This window comes from Lissotriton helveticus, chromosome 6 (assembly GCF_964261635.1).
Source record: "Lissotriton helveticus chromosome 6, aLisHel1.1, whole genome shotgun sequence".
Classification (NCBI taxonomy): Eukaryota; Metazoa; Chordata; class Amphibia; order Caudata; family Salamandridae; genus Lissotriton; species Lissotriton helveticus.
The window spans coordinates 1,032,611,014-1,032,636,082 of NC_136067.1; positions in this window are offsets into that span (position 1 = coordinate 1,032,611,014).

Here is a 25,069-nt window from a genome sequence, read left to right on the forward strand (position 1 = left end):
TCCTCTGTGTTCTATATCTCTAGCCATGTTAAGTTCTATTGCATTTACCCTTTTCATACATTTTTTGTTTTTTCCATACATAAATTCTACTTATTGGAATTTGTTTCTTGTAGAAATGTAGTTTGAATATCTAAATTACTTCCCCTTTCCAGTAATGCATCTGTACAGGAAGGGACACCATAGCATTTCCCAACATTCTCCTGCACAGGAAGATACTTCACTGGATTTCTTATCAGCCATCTGCACAAGAATGTTTCAAGGTAAAAAAATCTTTAAAAGAAGGAGCTAAGAAATAGGACTTCAATTTTCACCATTCAGCTACACATGAAGTGTCACCATTGCATTTCCTTTCATCCATTTGCATACAAAGTCACATCACTAGTGCCCTACCAAAACCATTGTAAAAGAAGAAGCCAAGCAAGAAGACTTTATTTCCCATCCTCCATCTGTAGAGGAAGTTATACCACTGTATTTCCCATTATCCATCTGCACAGGAAGACACATACCTTCCTGCCTACTCCCTACTTCATTCAACTCTTCAGGGCCGTCCATGTATTCCAAGCAAATGGCAGACAGAGACGAGGGTATCATCTGTTTGGGCCTATTACGGCAAGATAAAGCCTTGGGCCATAATATCTGTTCTTGTGAAACTTATAATGTAAGATGAAATGATGTGCATCACCCAGCACCCCATATACCAAATCCCCACAATATTATCCAGACGTAGGTGACACAGACATTCACATAGCATTTGCAGAACACGTAGACCCAATATTGTACGCATTGTGCTAACTATCACACACCCTCAAACTACAGAATCCACATTCCAACTATTGTTCATTAATGCGCCCTCTGCAGTGATCCACACACTAGACATTCCAGACCTCATCGCCTATTACAAACTTTCTTTATCACAGAAATATGGTCTACGCCCACATCTTCACATATCCTAAACATCCTTATTCTCACAGGCTAAATCATCCACCAAGTTGACCACGCACATCAGAAGGGAGGATGCCTCGCTGTCATCCATACGTCTTTCTGGTCTTTTGCCTTAGGCAAGCTAATAACACTCAAGTCCATATAGCTGCTGACATGTTATTTCCCATTCTCTGCAACTCAGTCTGTCACTTTTCATCTCAACTACAGACAGCCTGGGCAGAACAAGGACTTAATTCATGAATTCTCTCATCTCATCTCATCATTATCTTTTCTATCCAAGATGCCCACCCCCGCGCTCTTGGATGACTGCAACCTCCCAGACAACACAAGCTAAAAAGAACCATAAGCAACACCCTGTTCAATCTGATCGTTTCACTTAACATGGTACAACATCTCACACAACCAACCCATTCCAAATGCAACATCCTCAACCTTGTCTTCTCAACATCACCAGTACCCCTCTACCATTTTCCCATCCCTATCTCCGTCCATCCTTCCAACAAACCAAGGTCAACACAAAAGAGTAGACCAAACCTTCAGATCGTTCAAAGACTTAATCATAGGCAACCTAAAGCTTGAACTCCTCATCCAATGACAACACCCTTCTAAACAACTTCAATAATTGTTGGTAAAGCTATACCAACATTCACTCACCTACCATTCATTGGCATGATCTTTGAAAAGACCAGTCTATGTTCAACTCCAAGATCCCTTCAATTCTAACCATACCCCACTCTACTACCAGCCTAGCTTCAGAGGATGCTGCAGCATGGAGACTGCTACCTAACACATCATAGATAATGACCTATTGATTGACCACAGATGAAGATGATCCCTGTCTCTTGATTCTGCTAAACCTCTCTGTCGCCTTCGACACAGTTGACTATTGCCCTTTGGAGTCTCGAATGGGATCACTGGCAATGTCCTTCACTGGTTCTCATCCGTCTTTTCCAACTGATTCCATTTTGTTAACATGGACAGTTCTAGGTCACGAAAGATTGCTGTTACCTGTAGAGTTTCCCAATGCATACTGTCTCCTGTCATCTTCAACCTTTGCATGGAGCTGCTTATTGCTCTACTGACAGATAACAACATCAAGATTCATCAATATGCCAATGATACATAATTGTACTTGAAAGTATCTTCTGCTACAGACATCCAATGCCACAAACACTGCTTGCACATCATCTGGACCTGGATGTCCAGCACTTACTTGAAGGTCAACGCAACCAAGACAGAATGCCTATTGTTTGCCAAGAACAAGAATCAAGATACAGTACAAACTTGACTCAATTACATGACTTTGTCTTTGACCAAGTACAGCACTCCAATGTCTTTTGTCTAAGTTTGCACTATAGAAATCCAATATACATATATACCTACATACATACATACATACAGACATATATTTGTTTAGATGGACACATTGAATTTTTGTTTTACTATTTTCTTAATCTTATGGAATGTTATCTGGTGACACCATTCAGAAATGCCTTGAAATCAACCAATGCAAGGAGTTGATTCTAAATTCTTAATAAAAAATTCCTTTATCTATTGTTTTAACTGTATCTTGAGCAATGATCTATTGAATGTCTACAAATAATTATTTTATTTTTATATGCTAACTACATTACTATCATCACATGATTTGATAAATGCCTTGGTGCAAAACATATTAGAAGGACTTTATCTAGTGTACTTACAGAATTAAAAATAAATAATCTGGTTAGAAGTATTGTAACGATTGGAGTGAAATCTATATATTGTTGTATCTAGATTCAGTGGCCTATATGGGCCATATGAATCAAGGTACTGGAATTAAAATTCAACTGCCACTTTTACCATTGGCCGAGGGTTAGCAGTCCTTCTAAAGCTCCTGTCAGTGACATCCTTTTATGTCTCATTATGTGCCAAAATAATATGGTGCTTTAATATTTGCCTTTGAAACTTCCATCTCACTAACACCACTACTATTAACCAGATTTGCACCATGTACAGTGATAACTATCAATATATTGTCTCTAATTTGGAGAGTGGCTGCAGCTATTCTGGCCACTTCATCTGTAACTGTAGTAAGTACCCTATTAAAGTTGTGTTACTACCAAGAATAGCTGTTGTTGTACCCTATTGGGGCACAACATTTATAGCTCTCCATCCACTATTAAATAGGTGTACCTGCTGAAATGGCGGAAGGGTTTCTTGGAGCTGCATAATATCTATTCCACTATTAAAATGTTCTTAAATATCAACATGCTTTTTCTTTTCACTGTTATACTGAGACCATTCTCATTCAGCTACTAATCTTTACATGTTCTAACCAAAGCAACTTCCCAGAAAATGCTTCTTTCTATCCTTCTAGATTATATTTAAAAATTGATAAATTGTATATAGCCTACCTTTCAGATAATGGCACTAGTAACATTGTGGATTTTTCAATGGAAAATACAGATTCTACAGAATTATTTACCATCATCTTTCGTCGAGACGAGAATTGTAAACATGATTCGTAATCATGAGTTTCCAATGTCTCTGGTCTGTCCTTTTACACATATTCAGGATGATCAATATATTTTCATCTCTAAAGCGGATTAGTTATCAAGCTTTTGCTAATATTGCTTTGACCACTGTGTATGTCAAAATATTCAAGATTATTTCTCTGACAGTGATTCCCTTTTTATTCTCAGAATCTCTAAGTCTAAAGAATTCTAAAATCATGGTTAGGTACATTATCTTGCAACAAACTGTCAGCAAACGTTTTAAGATTAGAATTTTTTTTTTCTGATTCAGGGAGCCCAATATCACCAGATTTTTCCTTCTTGTAAAATTCTTCAGTCTTTCTATATTATTTTCAATATCTCATTTTCTTTTTAGCCCTTTTAAATTCATGTGTATTCTTCTTTACATCAGACTCAGTTTCCCCAAGTTGCAAAAGTTCTGCTCCGCCTGCTTCTGATACTGAAAACTTCTTTGTGCAGATTGTGTATTTCTTTCCTCATAGCGTACATGCAATTTGACATGAAAACTACCAACTGAATCTTGAACATTTTGTAATGCTGACCGAACCTCTGGTTTATTCTGACTACCTTCTGCAGACTAAAATGTGTTCTTACCCTAGAGTCAGTAAGTGTAGTATCTGAATGCAGAAATAACTACATGATGTTTGGTCAATCACTGAGATCAGACTTCTGTAGAGAAACATTCTCTAAGGGCAAAATCTTAGCCTGCTCCTCAAGGACTTTTTAATTGTGGGTTATTATCTTTTGTACATTGAACATCTCTCTGTGTATCTTTATTCTTCTTTATACTTTTCCATCTTTGTATCAGCGCCTACGTTGGTATTTGTGACAACCACTGATTTTCTTAATTATAAAGGGTTGGACATTCAGACATCTGAGCTTCTTCTTAAGCAATATCACCCTTGACACCCAGCTATACATTAGCATTTCAAATTCTGTTATTGGACATTATTCTTGAGGAGCTGATGTGATATCACAATATACAGATTGTTCACATCTACTTCTGACATACTCTAATGAGTTCCCATGCTCAGCAATCTCATTAACTTACTTGATAGTGTTAAAGATATTGGCCATTGCTTTTTTCTCATATTTATTTTCCCCCTTGTGACTTAACAGTTTACCGAGTAATTTCCAACCTTGCTCAGAACAGTTACCAGTAACGTATTATTTCCTTCTACAGTGTGTATTTAGATTTGGGTAAGTTAGAGAGGTGACTGGCTTTGATTTTGTAAACTATTCTGTGGCCTGGCATCAACTGATATGATGCCTGACTTGCAATCCTGTCCCAAACTAAACATCATGTTAAAGACGAAAATAATTACATTGAATATTCTGCTCCCAGGACCAGAGTATAATCCCAGGCTAAACGTCAAACACCGATGGCCAGAGAGAATGCCTTAGTCAGTTTTCATGAATTTTTGGGTTTTGCATCAACGCAGGATGTGTCACCACTCACTACTGCAGCCAGCACAAGTTGAACATCAGAAGCCATCGGCTACGTGTCACTCTTTAAGGGGCCCAGGATAGGCAGAGAGAGGAACACCAAGGGGTCGATTCCGATCCAGGAAAAAGCGCTCCGATTAGCTGTACGGAGCGTTTTTCCTGTACGAATCGTACACCTACAACGTCCCCGTACGAACGAGCAAGTACGATCCTAACCCAAAGCACCACTCCGTACGACTTGTACCAAACACCGTACAACTAGAAAGTACATACGGATTGTCTCCGGGTGATGCTGTACACTACGTTTGTACGTAAATAGGCAGCCATTTCCGGATCAGGAAGTACGATCCGTGTTGAAGACACTCCGTACGGCCCTTTTGCTACGAGAGCTGTAAACTGCCGTAAAACCAAAGTCCGTCCGGAACTGCACCCCGGTACGCGACATACACGACATGAACCCCTTCGAGCGTGTCATCCCAGCTCTGTACGCCTACGACCTCGTATATAGAAACCGATGATGGCGCAGACGGTGAGTACAACTTACCGCAACAACGGAAGTAAACCTGTACGGTGCGCCAGACGCTAGCGCATATCACCATTGCTATAGTGATACGTGCCGCACATACGCCATTAACGTCAGGGTATGGTGCGTCACACGCTAGCGCATATCACCATTGCAATAGTGATGCGTGCCGCACATACGCGATTGACGGGGGGTATAGTGTGCCACACGCTAGCGCATATCACCATTGCAACAGTGATACGTGCCGCACACATGTCTGAAATGTCGGGGTACGGTGCGTCACATCTGAGTGGTGGGTGGAAAAGACCCCTGCAGTGCCCAACAGTATAGGGGGTGGGTGCAGAGGACTCTCAGCAGTGCCCAGCAGTGCCCAACAGTATAGGGGGTGGGTGCAGAGGACTCCCAGCAGTGCCCAGCAGTGCCCAACAGTATAGGGGATGGGTGCATAGGACTCCCAGCAGTGCCCAGCAGTGCCCAACAGTGCCCAACAGTATAGGGGGTGGGTGCAGAGGACTCCCAGCAGTGCCCAGCAGTGCCCAACAGTATAGGGGGGTGGGTGCAGAGGACTCCCAGCAGTGTCCAGCAGTGCCCAACAGTATAGGGGGTATGTGCAGAGGACTCCCAGCAGTGCCCAGCAGTGCCCAACAGTATAGGGGGTGGGTGCAGAGGACTCCCAGCAGTGCCCAGCAGTGCCCAACAGTATAGGGGGTGGGCGATGAGGACTCCCAGCAGTGCCCAGCAGTGCCCAGCCATGCCCAACAGTATAGGGGGTGGGTGCAGAGGACTCCCAGCAGTGCCCAGCAGTGCCCAGCAGTGCCCAACAGTATAGGGGGTGGGTGCAGAGGACTCCCAACAGTGCCCAGCAGTGCCCAACAGTATAGGGGGTGGGTGCAGAGGACTCCCAGCAGTGCTCAGTCATAGGGGTGTGCATGTCCAACATCATACAGCAAGTACATGCCTGTATGTGTACATTCCTAACTGGGAACACTCATGATAGTTGCATATCAACACATCACACACAGCAGTGACCTACTCCACGGAGAATGGTATCCTGTCACACACTGGGTGACACACCACATGTGGGTGTATTGTCAGATCCCACATGTATATCCACCCGTCTAGTTCGCTGGCACACACCCCTCCATCATGACTCAATAGTGTGTAGTCATGTAACAGACCACCAAACAAATGAACCACAAATGGACTAATTAAGTGTCATGAACTTCCTGGACATGATGTCAATGTCCAGGTGGTGCAACATGTACTCCCTCATGGATGTAAAACGGTAGTAATCCCCTAGATACAAAGAACCAACATGTATTTTGTGTGTCCAAATGTAAAAAATGTACAATCTGAATCATAACGTCAAGGCTGATAACATTGTCATGCATAGTGTGATAAAGTATGATGGTCTCCCTGAAGGCATTACTACATACTACAACCCCAAGCACAGTGAGTAGCATGGATGGCACTGACCAATTATCTGAATTAATTTGTGAGCAGGTATGGCCATTGCCGAAGGGAAGCTACAAATCTATAGGGAAGCAACACAAACGTCATCACAACAATTGTGTAACTGTCCGTAGTGAAGATCACATGTGTCACTGAGGAAGGGACACTCTTTGGGACAATGTCTGCATGCAAACTGCACACACACCAATCTAGATATTATGCTGCAGCATTGGGATAGCACAAACATACCATGGTCCACCTCATTACCATCAGGAAATAGACATATGTTACAATACCCAAAAAGGAACATTACACCAACTCGTAGGCACACAGCAGCTAAAGTAATTTCCTGAAAAGCAAAAGTTCTGAATGAAAAATGAAAAGCTTTATTCAGCGCAACAATCAAAAATACGAAAGTAATGAGTCCAGGCTCACAGAAGGCCAATGGCCAGTCCAAATAAATGTCCTCAACAAGGGTGGCGTTGTGGATGTTGTCACACCCACACTTGCCTGCACATGGAGTTCAGATGTCTCTGGACACATGGGGGGCATCATCAGGGTAAATGTCCAGCACCGCAGGGACAGGAGAGGGAAGGGCAGGTGTAGTGGGTGCAGGTGGGCTGGATTCCTCCACAGTGGCCGGTGCAGCACAAAAGGTTGACAAATATTCTGCGCTGCAGACTGCTGCCAGTTCTGACAAACTGCTACCTGAACCCTGGGACACAATGGGGGTGGAGGTAGAGGGCTGTGATTCAGGTGTTGTGTGTTTGTGGATGTGTGTGTGACGTCTGTCCCCTCTCCCTGTGGGTGTGTCTACATCCCCTTGAGATTGGGTGCGCGGAGATTTGCGTTTCGACTGCTGTGTGGGTGTGCTGGGTGTGTCTGTTGTGGTGTCTGACCTGTGGCGTCTGCGTGTACGTTGGACAGGTATGGGAGAGGGTGATGTGGATGGGTCTGAAGGAGGGGGGGCTGACGTTGCAGGATGGACAGTGCTGCCGTCAGTGAAGACTCTATGGCTGCCAAACTCTGACTTTGGCCAGACATGGCTGCTGACATGCCCTCCATGTATGACAACAACTGTGTCATGATGTGTGTTTGGCCATGGAGGACAGTCAGCATTGACGTCTGACCAACTTGGATCTGCCGGAGCAGGTCCACAGACTCAGCACTGAGGCCAGCAGGGGAGACAGGGGCAGGGGCTTCGGTGCCGGGGACTAAGGAGACACAGGGGTAGCACGGACCCTAGGGACCCTAACAACTGGGAGGGTGGAGATGGGTCTGGAGGAGGAGGGGACAGGCATAGTTGTTGTAGATGGCATAGCTGCATATTCCCCCTCCTCCTAGGAGTCTGAATCCGAGCCGTCCGCATGGTATGAGGTGTCGTGCTCATGAGGTCCAGCCGCCTGACTCCCCTCACCCTCTGTGCCACTGCCTCCCTCCGACTTCTCAAAGCTGGTGGCACTGTTGCTGGGTCCCTCTGTCTGGTCCGTGCCTGTGTCTCCTCCAGGTTGTGGTGATGATGCTGTTGGCAACGAGAAAATGATAAATATATCAGTCACCTGTACACATCAGACATATCAGCAACAAATCATTTGGGGACATTTCTAATCATGGCATGCATCATGAGTCACATGCCACATAACTCTGCACATATATAAGTCTAGTAATGCGCAATTGTAATAGACACAACGCTCATTGTATATAAAGATACAAGTAACAGACCAGGCCACAACTTGGATGACAGTCACAATGATGAGCCACTGCCTGTCAACAGATAGGTGTTGATCAATCACCGTTCAGTTGCCCACTCTGCCACCTAAGTCCAGACATGGTCATGTTCAAATCTGTTTGACCCTGTGCCACATGGGAACAGTCCTGCCCAAACTGCCATGTGATGCCATCCCTGGACCTGAAACAAGTTTTCCATCACCTCTCACTGGCATCACAGCTGTCTACAGCTAGGCTTGTGTGAAACACAGATGTGTATACAAACAAGCATGGCTGAAGATGTCTGTAATGCCAGAAAGTGGTTCCAGGAACCTTGTTACCAGTCCAGGGAAGGCATGGGTTGACAATTATGGCTAGACTGTTCCCATGAGGCACATGGACAGACAGATTTGCACATGACCATGTTTGAACTTGGGGGCAGAGTGTGCAACAGAGAGGTGATGGATAAAACCCTGACCTGTTGACTGGGTGTGAGTATATGATTGGTACAGAGGCTCCCTCCATCACCACACACTTTAGTGACACTCCTCACAGGGGCATCTATCCCCAGACCATACAGTTTCTAGCACATAACACACACTGGCTGTCAAGTGAAGTGGCACACATGTACAAAATCCAGAAAAAGACAAAGCTAATGTGCCTACAATTGTGAATGTGAAAAACATTGATGCATTCTTCACACATCCGAAACCACATGAGAAATGTGAATACAGTAGTGTGGACACCAAGACAAAACTGTGTTGCACCACCAACCCATACATGTAGCATAAAACGATGTGGAACAATCATCTCTGTGAGCCAATAACATCGCCTGTAAATCCTACAATGACTGCATTGTCCATCAGCAGTCTAAGTGCATAGTGACAAGTTCACATCAGAAATAAGATACACAGGACACCACTGAAAAGGCTAAACAGGCAGGCCCTTCACACCTCCCATGCACAACACCCCAATCACTCCGTCAATGTGAGTGATACAGCTCAAGTAGTGAAAACTCAGAATCTGGGTATCAATAACTGGGCAGCTATATTAAGTAAGCCAAGGTCACATTGTGTGGCTGCCCATCAATATTAGTCCCAAACAACCTGCAAAATTTCTTGTGCATATGCACACGCGCACTGCCCAGTGTGAGTATGCACAAGCCAAATTTTGTATACATGGACAGTGTGCACATGTAGCTAACACATGAAAAATACAAAGTATACCAGGGACAAAGGCCACTGAGGCAGACCCGTGCAGAACTCCATGTTGAGACTCATGATCAGTGCCAAAATATCATGAAGGGCAACCACAGTGCACAGGTGGTGGAGCAGTTAAGGTACCAACACGTGTCACAGACCCCCCTCCAACATGATGATGTGCTAAGCAATATGCATACGAATACATTGTACCCTAGGAGGACATGCTCAAAAATGAAATACCCAAAGCAGGGGACAAATATGGAGGAGGGGAAGAGATGTAAAAGAGCATCTGCAGAATATGGGGCATTGCAATGACAAAGTGCCTGTCTGACCAGACCACCCCAACTGTGGGAGTCTTACCAGGCTTCGAAACACTGCAGGTAGCACGTGAGACACATGACAACAAACAGACATGTACCTACCCCCTCCTTGCTGCTGTCCCTCCTGCAACTGCCTATGGAGGTCCGGAAAAACCATGGCCAGGACCTGGAGCAGGGTGGGGGTGAGGTGACGCGTGCCGCCATGCCGGCGTGGAGCTTCAAGCTTCAGCTGCACCCGGGCGATACAGCGGCTCCAGCACTGGATGTCCTGCCACCTCTTACGGATGTTCTGGATCTTGCGGTGAGGGCCCCCCTCAGACCTGACATCCCTTACAGCCCTGGCTATGTCCAGCCAGATCTCCCCCTTCTCATAGGCAGATACCTGTGAGGAAGACAAAGTGAAACAACATCAGTACACCTGCTCCATGTCCCAAAGACACACACTTGCACCACATTGACGATGACAACAGGGCAGAGGATGCTGATAGGACTTGCATCATTGTCCATGTGAATGTGGCCTGTGAGCAAACACCAATGCACTACATGCCTTTGAAAGGCAACAGATGCCCTAAGGGGTGCAAACCACTCACTGAGCATGGCTAACACTGAACAAGATATGCTACTGCAGGGTGGTGGACAGCACGTGACATGCTGTCACATATCCCACTACACCTAAGAACTCTCAGCAGACCACACATGCTCTAGTGAATGCACTTAGCACAATGCCGGTAAGCAGTAAACACTATTTAGCTACATCATTCACTGCATGGTAGATACCTCAATGTACACACCAGGCACTCAATCCAAAATACATTGCATCTCTCTGTCCCATAAATACACAATGGCTGTAGTGACACTCACACATTCAGCACTCACCTGATCCCCTGGTTTCCCATACAGCTTGCTGTAGTTAGGTAGGAGGGAATCCAGCAGGGCCTGGTTCTCCTCCTCACTGAATGTAGGTGCCCTTTCCATGCTCAGCAAAATCAGGGTCCAGGGAATGCAGAGACACCAGCAGTGTTGTCCACTCCAATGTTGTGCAGGCAAGTGCCCTCTCACAGCCACATGCAGCCTTAAATCTGTGCTGCTGAGGGGCTGTCAGTCTCAGGAAGACAGTGTGATAGGACAGATTACTTTGCATCCTATGTTTCATCCAATCCCATTCCACATAAGGCCCTGACACACATTTGCATGGTTTAAAATTTGAGCTCTAGCTACACAACAAACATTGCAACATTGTATAGTTTTGGCCAACTGAATTTTGCAGAACACCTGTAGCACACTCAAAGCTCTATTTCATTGACAACTAGCCTACATTCTGGGCATTCTAACCGTCCCCTAGGTGTTCCCTATGTATTTTCAGGGATCCACACACAAGTACGGTGCGTGATTCGTTGCAAACGCCAGTTTTCAATAGTGAGACGACCCGTACACACGCATGCACCAGTGGGGTACGCTCCACACGCGTATGGCTACAATGCAATAGTGAGACGACTCGTACACACGCATGCACCAGTGGGGTACTGGGTGTCTCACACGCTCTAGTGAATGCATGTGTACAGTGCGTTCCACAAGCTCACGCATGGCACCATTACTATAGTGATAACAGGAAAACACATGGCAGGGATGTGTGTGTGAGGTCATTATGAGGATGTCCATGTATGTGTTGGCATGGCATACTTACATGAGCAGGCCTTAGGTGTGGAACACAGTTATGTAGCAGACGGCATGTGATCTAGTGGCACAGTTGATATGTGATGGGCTGTGGAGACATGACATTTGTGATGTGCCCTATGTGGTTCACATTACCTTGACACTTGTCACATGAGTAACATCATGACATGTTGTTATTCACATGAACACTGGGATGGCACACTCTTCAGTTCGGACATCTGTCACATGATGCCAGGGACAGGGGCACTGTCTCACTTTACCAATTGACGCTCTGCATGACCCAGTGTGACAATGTAATGTGCGTGCTATGTAATAGATTGGACATGCTGTTTGTATCGGGGAAACGTAATCCTCTTTAGGTGCATCTATGATGGGTCTGTGTTGTGATTGCAAGTGTCTCACATGTACGCACACCATGCCACAGGGGCATTTCTACAGCTCATGTGTGTGATGGCATCATTTGGCCACAGACCTACAGATCTGCATTCAGAGGATGTCTGTGGTGTAGTTTGGTAAAATGCACAACTCATGCACAATATCACTGAAATGTAAAATATATAGCACATGTGACTTTGGTGTGTTCCTTACAGTCAGCTGTCTGGATGTGTTGACAACCTACTCATGCAGGTCACGTGACGTGTGTCACTGATGTGATACATTGGTCTGCTAACTCAGACATGCCCAGATGATCATTTGTGTGCATGTAATGTCCATTTCACAGCCAACAGGTGAATCAGTTTTGTTGTCGGAGTGCCAACTAGCTGGCATAAGTGTCCATGATGTATAGCCCACGGTAGATTCATAAGTGATTTCATGTGTTGAAGCAGTGTTGATTGTGCTATGTACATTGTAATTGTTGTTTGCTGATAGTTGTACACCTTTTTACCCAAACATGTCATGCAGGGCACCCCCTCTGCCAAGGCCGTTGCCTGACTTGGATGCCATGAGGGAACATGATTGCATCCGCCGCTACAGATTCCCTCAAGAATTGATTCAGAAGTTGACGGACAGGCTGGAACCACATCTCCAACCGTGACACAGGTATCCAACTGCGCTGACACCCAAGGTAAAGGTGATGGCAGCCCTACATTTCTTTGCCACAGGTACATTCCAATTCACCATAGGTAATGTGGGGGGGATGTCCCAGACCATGTTCAGCTGTGTACTACGTGATGGCTTAGCTGCTATGCTGCAGCACATTGATGAATTCATTAAGTTCCCTACTCCACAAGAGTTGAACAATGTCAAGGGTGCATTCTATGCCCTGGAACACATGCCACATGTAATTGGGTCCATTGATGGGACACAATTTGGACTGGTGCCACCACAGGCTCAGGAGCAGGCCTTCCGCAACAGGAAACATTACCACTCCATAAATGCCCTGGTGGTGTGTCTTGCTAACATGATGATTTCTCATGTTTGTGCACGTTTTCCAGGATCCTGCCACGATGCATTCATCACGAGGCGGAGCAGGGTACCACAGATGATGCTGCAGCTGCGCAACCATCGGGCATGTCTTGTTGGTGGGTAAGCACTGTTTCTCATGTATGTCTCAATGTAATTTATCTCTCTCACGGCTTCTCATTACACACTCATTGCCATGATGTATTGTTGGAGGAGACGCCGGATATCCGAACATGCCGTGGCTCATGACTCCACTACGCAACCCCAGAACTGCTGCAGACCAGTGTACAATAATGCACACAGGCAGACCAGGCGTGTGATAGAGCGCACGTTTGGACTCCTGAAGAGCCGGTTCAGGTGTCTCGACAAGACAGGTGGATCCCTACTATACTCCCCGCTCAAGGTGTGTGACATCTTCACCGTCTGCTGCACGCTGCACAACATGGCAGTGGAGAAGGACGTGCCACTCATCCTGGATACTGATGATGAGGAACATCCACCCGTTGAGGATGAAGGCCTTGGCCAGGATGCTAGTGATGAGGAGGAGGAGGATGATATCCTGAGTCAGCTCATACACAACTTCTTCTCATAACGGTTAGTACCTGTAAAATAGTGTGCAAGCTACTACCATAGAGTGACATGTGTAGCATACTGTGTGTCCAGCAGACTGTATACAATGTCACTTTGATGTTTGTGGTGCAGTGTCACACAAGTGACGATGTCATGCCACACACATGAGCGCAATGAGTGAACTTTGAGTGTACAAATGCACTACATTGTTAGAGTATTGTACATGACCACGTCTGAATGAATATATTCAGTACGTGACCCCTTGTGAGCCTATCCTTTCCAGGTCGCCCTGCATGTTGTCTGTCGTGTCATCTTGGTCCTCCTGCAATTCCTCTTGATGATAGCAAAGTCGGATGAATCTGCCTACCCTGGACGGACATGTGGAAATGTCAGTTTGGGTAAGTATTCCAAAGAGGCAGTTTATTGTTGGTATGCTTTTTAAATGTGTGGAAACTGTTCATGTGCATGTTGTAGGCCCATACATACATGTCACATTACCATGTATCAAATTTTATGTAGCGCCACTCCAATGACAAGACAGTCACCTTTCTTGACAGTCATCTGTAGTTGATTTTTGCCTTTGGTGAATGCATCAATGTGTGTTAACATTGACCCTGACACATTGCGGATGGCACGGGTTGCCATTATGTGTGACATCACAAAAACAGGCTCCGTGGAGAATTGCAGCCTCACTGTGTGCAGCAGGATGTGTCTGAATCATCCACTCAACCTTGTGGGCCAGTACAGTTTGTGTCCCAAAGTGTATGTCCCACATGTTCTGTCAACTGTCCTGTGAGTCTGTTTGCATGGATGCATTGCCCCTTGTGGCAGTATGTCATGTCACTGTCATGTCGTTACCTCAGTGCCGGTGGAGAACACTACTTCGCTAGCCTTCTCAATCAGTTGATGTTAACTTTCCATTCTCATGATGCCAGGTATGTTGCGCTGATTACATCACAACGTTGGGCTGTAGCAACTGTTCACACTTACGTGGCACCAGTCGGGTGAGGTCATTGCCCGAAATCTCTTGTGCCATGCATCATATCCTGGTCACGGTAGGGTTGTTTTTGTTGCTTTGTTCCTATTTACTCGCTGTTGAATTTGGTTACACATGCTTGTCCTGTCTAGCATAGTAAGGCACAGTTGCAAGAGGTAATGACTGGCCCCTATGGGGCTTCCTGGTGTTTAGGTTATTTCCTTCCTCATTTGAGGAACTGCTTACGGCTCTTGCGGGTGATGTCTACTTTCCCTTCATGACCCTTACTGATTCACAGGGCTGACTATGGATTGTTGGCTTTGTGTCATTTGCACTGCTATACGTCACAATTACTCAGATAGCGAGCATCAATCATACACTGTGACTTCGTTGATGACTGCATGGATCTAATTGCATTGTAGCAGCCTAGTGAGCGTCATACATGCACCATTTTGGTGACAACCTCTACTAACTCTCATGTGTCCGTGTTGAAGGATCTGATCTTGTCTCATTGCAAGATCTGTGATCAGTAATAGGACACAGTGGCAGTGGTTACACTACACAGGTGTGAGTGGTACAGTCTAGGTGCCAAGGTAATCTGTGAATCTGTAACAAAATGTATGGAATCCTTATGCTTGTTTTGCTTTGTTTCAGATCTCCCTCCCTGCAGTTCCCATCCTCACCTTCCCTCGCCTGATCGCCCTAATGTGTCTGTCATGTGTAGTCAGACCAAGGGGATATTGGGAGATGGAACTCTTCCAGCATCACACCACTCTGATGATCACAGGTACGGACAGTCTCTGGCAGTCGTGTGGAGAGTGTTTCACCTGCATTAGAGGTAACATCATTGCATGAGTGTTATTGTCATCAGAGCAATGCCACTGGGCATGTAACTTGGCTGAGGCAACATGGCCTTGCAACTAACTTCATCCTATTGTGTAGGAACTGTGTTTCACACAGTACATTGTGCCTCATTGCTGTCACCGCCGTTATCTTTCCAGTCTGCATGCGTTCAATATGGCATTGTTTACAATGATTGTTCATATGTGGTTATATGTACAGTGACAACAAGCATGCTGTTCGTAATTGCTAATGGACCATATTGTGCATGATGTACATGGTTGTGTATGTGTTGTGTAGCTTGCTACACACAACGTGCAGGCTACAGCTGCTGATGCAGTGTGTCCTGTGCCCCGCTTGGCATTATGGTGACTCATCCTGTGGCCGTGATCTTTGGTGAATGTTCACACATTTTCACGCAGTGACCCATGGGTAACCAGCCACTCCTGCCTCACATACACATGTCACTTATTGCCTAGCAAGAATCCTTGGGTTGTGTGTGTGTCTAGCATGTTGTATCGCCCCTTCTGCCGTCATGTGTTCACTCATCCCGGCTGCTGCGTCCCCAGCCACAACGCTGCACCGCGTGGCCCAATCCAGCAACACACACACCTATGAGATACTCCTCCATCCATCCATCCATTATTGAAGCATGCCGCAGCTTGTCTGTGTCACTGTTACACAACCGCCATGACAAAGGCAGGTCCGTCAGCAACATGCACACTGCAAGACACTCAGCTCATTTGATGACACATGTGACACAACAGACTCATGCCCCAGCCAACCTCCACAGAGTGAACACCAGACAATCATCCACCTGGTAACACGCTACCACAAATACACCCATGACATCCTCTCAGGCTGTGTGTGCAACTCATACTGACAACACAACGCAGCCACACTTAACAGTGCGTGTACGTACAACCAGGTCATGTGCCTCGTACTGCACACGCACTACTTCCAGCAGCACCACATTGTAGTGTATTACCTCGTTGACACAACACCACCACACATCGCCTCCAATGCTGTAATGTGGTAGTACGCAACCTCAGCACACCACTTCTGCCTAGCCATCACAGACGGATTGTCAAAATCCCACAAGGATCACACACCCAATCCAGGATTATGATTGGTCAAACTTAATGGGGTACACCCTCAGAGTCACATCCAACACCATGGACACACTCTGCATTGTCACACATCTGCACATCCAGTTTCACACCAGCATCCTGACCATCCTCATTGTAACTATCATCTACAGCTCTCCTATCCTACACACAAAATTTGGCTAAGCCATCTATCAATCAATCGATTCATTAGTTAAACGCACTACCTACCCGTGACGGTCTCAATGCGCTGGGGGGGGCTGCTACTGATCAAAACACTCTGGGCTTGAGAAGTATTGTGAAGGGCAGCAGGTCCTGGGTCTGTCGTTGACTTGTAGGGAGGGTGTTCCAGGTCTTTGAGTCGAGGTAGAAGAAGGATCTGTCACTGGCGGTGTTTTTCAGGATGTGAGGGACAGTGGCGAGAGCAAGGTTGGTAGAGCAGAGGCTGCGGGTTGGTGTGTAGAAGCTGAGTCTGTGGTTGTGGTATGCTGGTCCTGCGTGGTGTAGAGCTTTGTGTGCATGGATGTGGCGTTTGAAGCTGATCCTGTTGTTGACAGGGAGCCAGTGCAGGCCTCTCGGGTGTCGTGTGATGTGGCCATGTTGTGGCAATCGAGGATCAGATGTGCCGAGGTGTTCTGGATGCGTTGCAGCCGTCTCAGGAGTTTGGTTGTTGTAGCTGTGTAGATGGCGTTCCCTTACTCAAGTCAGCTGGTGGAGAGGGCCAGGGTGACTGTTTTTTTAGTATTTGAGGTGATCCATTATAAGATCCTGCGGGGCATTCAGAGGGTGTTGAAGCAGAAAGCAGAGATGGCGTTGTCCTGCTTGTTCATGGGAAGTGAGGAGTCGAGGATGCCCCCCGTGGTTGTGTGCGTTTTTGGTGGGTTCTGGGGCTGTTCCTAGCGATGTTGGCCACCAGGAGTCGTCACAGGCTGAGCTGGTGGGGCCGAGGATGTGTACCTCCGATTTGTCAGGATTCTGCACCAGCCTGCTGTCCTTACTCCCTTTTGCAACAGCCTTCATTCCTCTGTGGAGGTTGATTTTGGCAGTGTGTGGGTCTTTGGTGAGGGATATGATCAGCTGGGTGTAATCGGCGTAGGAGATGATGTTGAGGCTATGTTGTTGTGCCACATGGGTGAGTTGTGCCATGTGGATATTTAAGACCGTTGGGCTGTGGGATGATCCCTGTGGGACGCTGCGGATGGTGTCAGTGGTCTTGGAACAGAACTGTGGGAGGCAGACGCTCTGGGTTCTGCCGGTGGCAAAGGATGTTGCCCAGACCAGGGCACTCTCTTTGATTCCTGCATCATGGATGCGTACTGTTAGGGTGCCGAGGGAGACCGTGTGGAAGTCTGCTGATAGGTCCAGAAGGATGTGGGCGTCTGTTTCTCCTTTGTCCATGAGGATGCTGATGTTGTTGGTGCCGGCAATGAGGGCGGTGTCCGTGCTGTTGTTGATGCAGAATCCAGACTGGGTTGGTTCTATGATGTTGGTGTCTTTGAGGTAGCGGGTCAGCTGTCTGTTGATAATCTTCTACGTGACTTGTTCTGGGAAGGGGAGCAGGGAGATGGGCCGGAAGTTCGAGAGGTATTTGTGGCCCACCTTTGGTTTATTCAGTAAGGCGCTGATCACAACATTCTCCCAGCTACCAGTGAAGGTTGCTGTCTCGAAGGAGATGTAGGATTTTTTATGGAAAAGGGGTGAGATGGCTTATCTGGCTTTGTTGGAAATGTGGATATGCCATGGGTCAGATGGGGATCCAGAGTGAATGTAGTCCCTGGTCATGATGGTGTCTTCATTGCTGATGTTGTAGCAGGCAATCAGGTGATTTGTGTGGGTGTTGGTCATAGTGGGGGTGGTTTCGTTTGTGGATGTGGGGCTAGTGGACTAGAAGCTGTTGTGGATGTCGATGATCTTACGGTGAAAGAAGTTGGCCAGTGAGTCACACAGGTCTTGGGATGGTGGAATGTCGTTGGTGCTGTATTTGGATTTTGAGAGTTGAATAGCGACGTTGATATGCTATTTGGTGTTGTGTGCGTTGCTGTCTAGGCGGTCCTTGATGGCTGTCCTGTTGTCAGTCCTGATGAGTTGGTGGTGTCTGCGGGTGGCACTCTTGTGTGCGTTGTAGCTTTCTGGTGATTGCTTGCAGAGCCTGCTCCTCTACAGCTTCCGACAGGTGCACTTGGAGGTCCTGGGGGTCTTTGGTGAACCATGCGGCAATGTTGTTGTTGTGATAGGTGCCGGAGGTCTTGAGTGGGGCGAAGGTGTCTGCGCAGTCGTTGATCCACTGTTTGAGGCAGACGGCAGCGGTGTGGGGGTAGGTGGGGTAGGCTTGTGGTCCCAGGGCAAGGGTGGCTGTCAGTTAGTCCTCGGTGAGCTTGCACCAGCAGCGGCGTGGCATGGTCTGTGTGCCGGGGGGTGTGATGGGTTTCCTGAAGGTGAAGTGGACGCTTCTGTGGTCTGTCCAGTGGTGTTAGGTGGTGTGGTTGAATGAGACGTGTGGAGTTTCTGAGAAGATGGGGTCCTGTGTGTGTCTAGCGGTGTGGCTGTGGGTTGTCACGAGTTGTTGTAATCCAAGGTTGACAAGGTTGTCCATCAGGGCGGTGGAGTTTGCATCATTGTTGTTATGATGGTGGAAGTAAATTTCCCCAAGGAGGAGGTAATCCGTGTAGGCGAGGGCGTGCGTGCTGATGAGGTGAGTGATGGAGTTGATGAATAGTGGTAGGACTCCAGGTGGTCTGTAGATGAGTGTTCCTCTGAGGGTGGTGTTGGTGTTGGTGTGGATCTGTAAGTGCATGTGCTAGGCGGTGGGGAGGGTGTCATTGGTGTTGGTAGTGACTCTGGGAGTGTTAATGTGGATGATGGCAATTCCTCCTACCACTCTGTAGGTGCGGTGTTTACGGGAGTTGTCATTGCCTTCTGGTATGGCTATGGTGATGTCTGTTGGCAAGGTGGTGTTCAGCCTGGTTGCCGTCCGCAACACCAGCCAGCCCAACTACAGCAACAACCTCTACTCAGGAACAAGAACCTGACTCCCTGAATACTTGTGGAAATCCAGGGTGCATGCACACACCTCATCCACAACATCCCCTGCTACTGCCACATGACCATCCGCCTGAGATACCTACAATGGTCCCACAGTCAAATGCAGGTTCACCTTCATACTCCTCAGCCACACTCAGTCGGCACTCCACAGACCCAGGCAAAATAAATGATATGGACGTCTACCATCCAACACCCCGTTGTCCATAGTCCGTCTTGCCACCCTTGGCCAGACCAACAATCTTCACATCCACAGTACAACAGCATGTGGCTGGTAGTTCTCATACCTCATTAAACATATCCTAGTGCTCCCTCCGTGGACACCTACATATTAGCCATGCTCTTGACACCTCACACACTCTTCTATGACTGTCTGTCATTGCAGTATTTCAAGCAAACCCCATCTTCTGCAGTTAGTAACCATCACGGGTGAGTATTGCCATCCATGTATGTAGTTTTGGCTATCTTGTGACCTATGTGTGTCCACAGCCGTACTCAGATCCCAGTGTGTGGATGGCTAGAGTTTGCAGGAGACTGTGGCATTTGAAGACATGTCACATCACGAATGTTTGTGAATCTGGGTACATACAAATACATCTATGCATATTGTGCTAGTTAGATTTATTTTGGACTCTTGTGCGTGTAACGTGAGTAGATGCTCTACAACAAGGGGGGAATCCAAAGTTCACAGCGGGAGATGTGATGCCTTACAGGATGAGTCAACAGAGTCCAGGCCACAGTGCTTGGCATCATTGGGCACACTGCGACGAGCAAGTTCATGTGGGAGAAGTCTGAAAGTCAATAGGGTGATGCTGTTGCCCACGAAGGCAAGATGCTAGACCAGGTGACCTGGGAGTTGTGCATGGCCCTATGCCTCTCAACGTCTGGATTGTGGACGACCCACCTTCCTTGGGGGACCCTCACGTGCAGACCTTGACGATGCCTGGGATGCTTCGTCTGACAATTCCTCCTCCTCCTCCTCCCTATCTGTGCCTGTTGTTGGTCTTTGCCTAGATGTTTCTGGCCTTGTGACACAGGGAGGGTGCTGCATGTTGACAGCGATCAGACGGAGTGATTGGTTAATTTCCCTATGCACCGTCATGAGCTCATCCAGTCTTGCCTCCATCCGTCCCTGGTGTCGTTCTTGACTGGCATGTAGCTGGGCCTGCTGATTTGTCATTTTCTTGAGGGCCTCCACTACCAGGCTGAACTTCCTGGTGTCCCACCGGTATACATCCATGATGTCTCTGAGTTCTGCCATACCGGGCCCTGCAGCTGGCTGGTCAGGTTCTCGCCTCCGCCTTGCGCCACTCCCACCACCCCTGCCCACATGAGCCGGGCCTGCGTTTGTGGGCACATCATGTCGATGGGACCCATGAGTGCTGGCATTGGAGGTGTCGTCTGCCACCTCCTGGGTGCCCGGCGAACCATGTCCCTCATTGTCAGACTGGCTCTGTTGTGGATTATGGGCAGGGCTCCGAGCTGTCTGCTGGGATGTGGCGGGATGGGTGTGGTGGTTGGCACAGATGTATCTGTTCCAGCTGCTGCACGGGTTTGGGATCCAGAGGGGCCTGGTTGGTTGGGGTCATCCACAGTGTGTTGAGAGGCCTTGCTGTCGGTGGGGTCAGTGCCGTGCTGAGCCTGGGACTGGGATCCATCGCCCCCCCTGGTTAGGGGTAGTTTCCACACGTTCCCCTGTGGGTGTGAGAGACAAACACTGTTAATGCACTATCATGCAACATCCAAATTTTATATCCATTGTCGTTAGCACTGTTCCACCTGCTTTGGATTGTTGAAATTGTTCACTTGTGTATGGGTATGTTGTGGGATGAGATTGACATGTGCTCAGGGGTGCTTGACATGTTGGGTAATGTTTACGATGACTGGCACAGCCATTGCTGTGGCTTGTGTCGCCAGCACCAGACAGATCCAGCTGTGCTCTGTGTGGCCCAATCTGCACAATGCAGTGTCAATAATTATGCCTGGTTCAAGCATGCACAGGGTTTTAATGCAGCATGTTTATGATGGCGACTGAGTGGAATTTTGCTGATTTCATTCAGCAACTTTTCAGAGGTGTTGCTGTGCCGTGACGGCCACCCACTGCCAACCCCCCAGGACCAGTACACCCACTTCAGGCACAGGGCTTTAGGACGTGGCACTTTTCCAAGATGCATTACCTTGTCAATACCCAGGTCCATGGTGCTACTTGAGTGCATACACAGCATCACAAAGCTGTGGCAACAGCATTGTATGAGAGGCACAATGGACTTGTGATTCTGCACTGTGCTTTCTTTGCTTGGATGCGTCATCAGATCAATCTTTTTAAGGTTGTGTTACATGACGATTTTGACAGTGGTGCACTCCATTGTCTGTCCCCAGGGGCTCCGTTTCTGTAAGGGATGTGTGTGACAGGCCATGCTAGTAGTTTGAGTGTGATTTACAAGTGGGTGTCCCTCGTGGTGTGTCTGTCCCCCCATGAAGCATGCTGCCATGATAGTGGTTGTGAGTTCCTGTGCAGGATATCTGACCTTGTCCTGGTGTTAGTGTTTGCACTGGTCACAGGAGGTCCCTGTGCTGCCTACACCAGGGCCCAGTGTCAGCTATCTTGTCAGTACTTTCCCACTCCCTGTGCATTGAGCATGGTGCATGGGCGTGTACCTGGCCCATATGGGTTGAGTGCAGCCTCCTACCCTACACATTGTACCCTCTCACCCTTCCCCTTGCAGCCTTCTGGCACTCCCCTTGCACCCACCCCCATACTGTTGGGCACTGCTGGGACATAGCCACCCCCCCCCACACTAACCCCATACTGTTAGGCACTGCTGGGAGTCATAGTCACACACCCCCACATCAACCCCATACTGTTAGGCACTGCTGGGAGTCATGGCCACACCCCCGCACCAACCCCATACTGTTAGGCACTGCTGGGAGTCATGGCCACTCACCCCATACTGTTTGGCACTGCTGGGAGTCATGGCCATATCCCCACACTGTTAGGCACTGCTGGGAGTCATAGCCACACACCCCCACACCACCCCGATACTGTTAGGCACTGCTGTTTGTCCCCCCATGTTACATGAGTTGTTTGTATACTCACCAGGCTCCACGGCTCCTTCGATTCCGTGAACTCCCACCGGTGGTAGCAAGGCCATGACTTTCTCCTCCCAGGGATGGTATTGTGCAGGTCTGCAGGGACCACCACCTCCAGTGTGATGAGCGTTGGCGTAGTCCTCATCCATCTTGCGCTTGACCATCCTCCGCAGATCGTACCACGTGTTCTGGCAATCCCTCCTGGTGCGCCTAATGGCTGCAACAGCATTGACCTTCTCGACAATCCTCTCCCACAGGCGTGTCTTTTCAGCTATGCTGGTCTTCCTGACCAATGCACCAAACAGCTGTGGCTCAACTCTGATGACTTCATCTGTAAGGATCTCCATCTCCGGGTTAGTGAACTTTGGAATCTTTGGTGTGGTCATGGAGTGGGGTGTATGTTATTGGGGGGGTGATGGTGTATATGGATGAGGGTGTGTGGGTCGGATTGTGAAGGAGGTGGTGTGTGTGTGTGTGAATGAGATAGGGTATATGTGTGAAGGTGTATGGCTGCAGTTGTTGGTGTGCTATCAGTGTCTTTGCGCAAATAGGTATCTTGAAAAGGATGATGGGTTGTATGTGTGGGCCCTTTTATTGGTCCATTTGTGGGTGTGGCTTATTTGGAAATTTTGGTGGGTGTGTTATAAGGGGTGGGTGTGACTTGGGCCCTGTGTTTGCCTGTTTGGATGTGGCCAGGACATTGTTTTCTTATGGTGTGTACACAGTAGACTTGTTTTGTGGGGTTGTGCGTCTCGTTTGCACCCTCCTTGTGCTGGATTTGGGGTTTGTGTGCACTTTATTAGTGGGGGGGTGCAGTTCGTTGTTGTTTTTGTTGTTGCTGGCTCATACGGGACATTTTTGCGGTTCATATTTGTTCCTGCGGCTGGCTGTTACGGTCCGTTTTTGGGGTGGGGGTTCTTGTACGCTTGATTGAGGGGTGTGCAGTTCGTATTTGTTGGTGCGGCTGGCAGTTACGGTCCATTTTCTGGACCGGGGTTCGTGTACGCTTGATTGAGGGGTGTGCAGTTCGTATTTGTTGGTGCGGCTGGCAGTTACGGTCCATTTTCGGGACCGGGGTTTGTGTACGCTTGATTGAGGGGTGTGCGGTTCGTATTTGTTGGTGCGGCTGGCTGTTACGGTCCGTTTTCAGGAACGGGGTTCGTGTACGCTTGATTGAGGGGTATGCGGTTCGTATTTGTTGGTGCGGCTGGTTGTTACGGTCCGTTTTTGGGGTGGGGGTTCATGTACGCTTGATTGAGGGGTGTGCGGTTCGTATTTGTTGGTGTGGCTGGCAGTTACGGTCCGTTTTCGGGACCGGGCTTCGTGTAGGCTTGATTGAGGGGTGTGCGGTTCGTATTTGTTGGTGCAGCTAGCTGTTACGGTCCATTTTCGGGGTGGGGGTTCATGCACGCTTGATTGAGGGGTGGGCGGTTCGTATTTTTTGGTGCGGCTGGCCGTTACGGTCCATTTTTGGGGTGGGGGTTCGTGTACGCTTGATTGAGGGGTGTGCGGTTTGTATTTGTTGGTGCGGCTGGCTGTTACGGTCCGTTTTTGGGACAGGGGTTTGTGTACGCTTGATTGAGGGGTGTGCGGTTCGTATTTGTTGGAGCGGCTGGCAGTTACGGTCCTTTTTCGGGACCGGGGTTCGTGTGCGCTTGATTGAGGGGTGTGCGGTTCGTATTTGTTGGTCCGGCTCGCTCATACGCAATGTTTTCCGTACGAATCATGCTTCATGCGGGACTACGTTTGCCCGTACAAATCGCGTACTTGGTCCCTGGTCTGGATCGTACTTGTTAGTTCGTACGGCATGTTTACAAATCGTACGGTTAGAGTTCCGACGACATTTCGTACGGGTCTTAGATTGTGGTTCGTACGGTTCGCTGATATTCGTCCGTATTTTCGGGATTCGGATCGTACTATGCTATTCGGACAGATTTTTTTCATTCATACGGAGACGGCTGCGAATACGAATCGTACGACGGTTTTTCATCCCGAATACGAATCGACCCCAAGATGTGCAGATATAGATCTGTTACAACAGGTGTGCTAAATTTGATAATAGAACACCTGATTCCCATTCACCCTCACACTAATTCTGGCACTTGGATCTCTGCTCTGGTGTTCTGCAAATCGAAATCCATGGAGCTGATTTGGGAGCACTAGTGGTGAACTACCTCAGCAAGCCACCATCTACACCACGTTAGCAGACTGTTCATCTGAAAAAAAGTGAGCAGCATTTTAGCAATTCAACGCTTTCTTTTT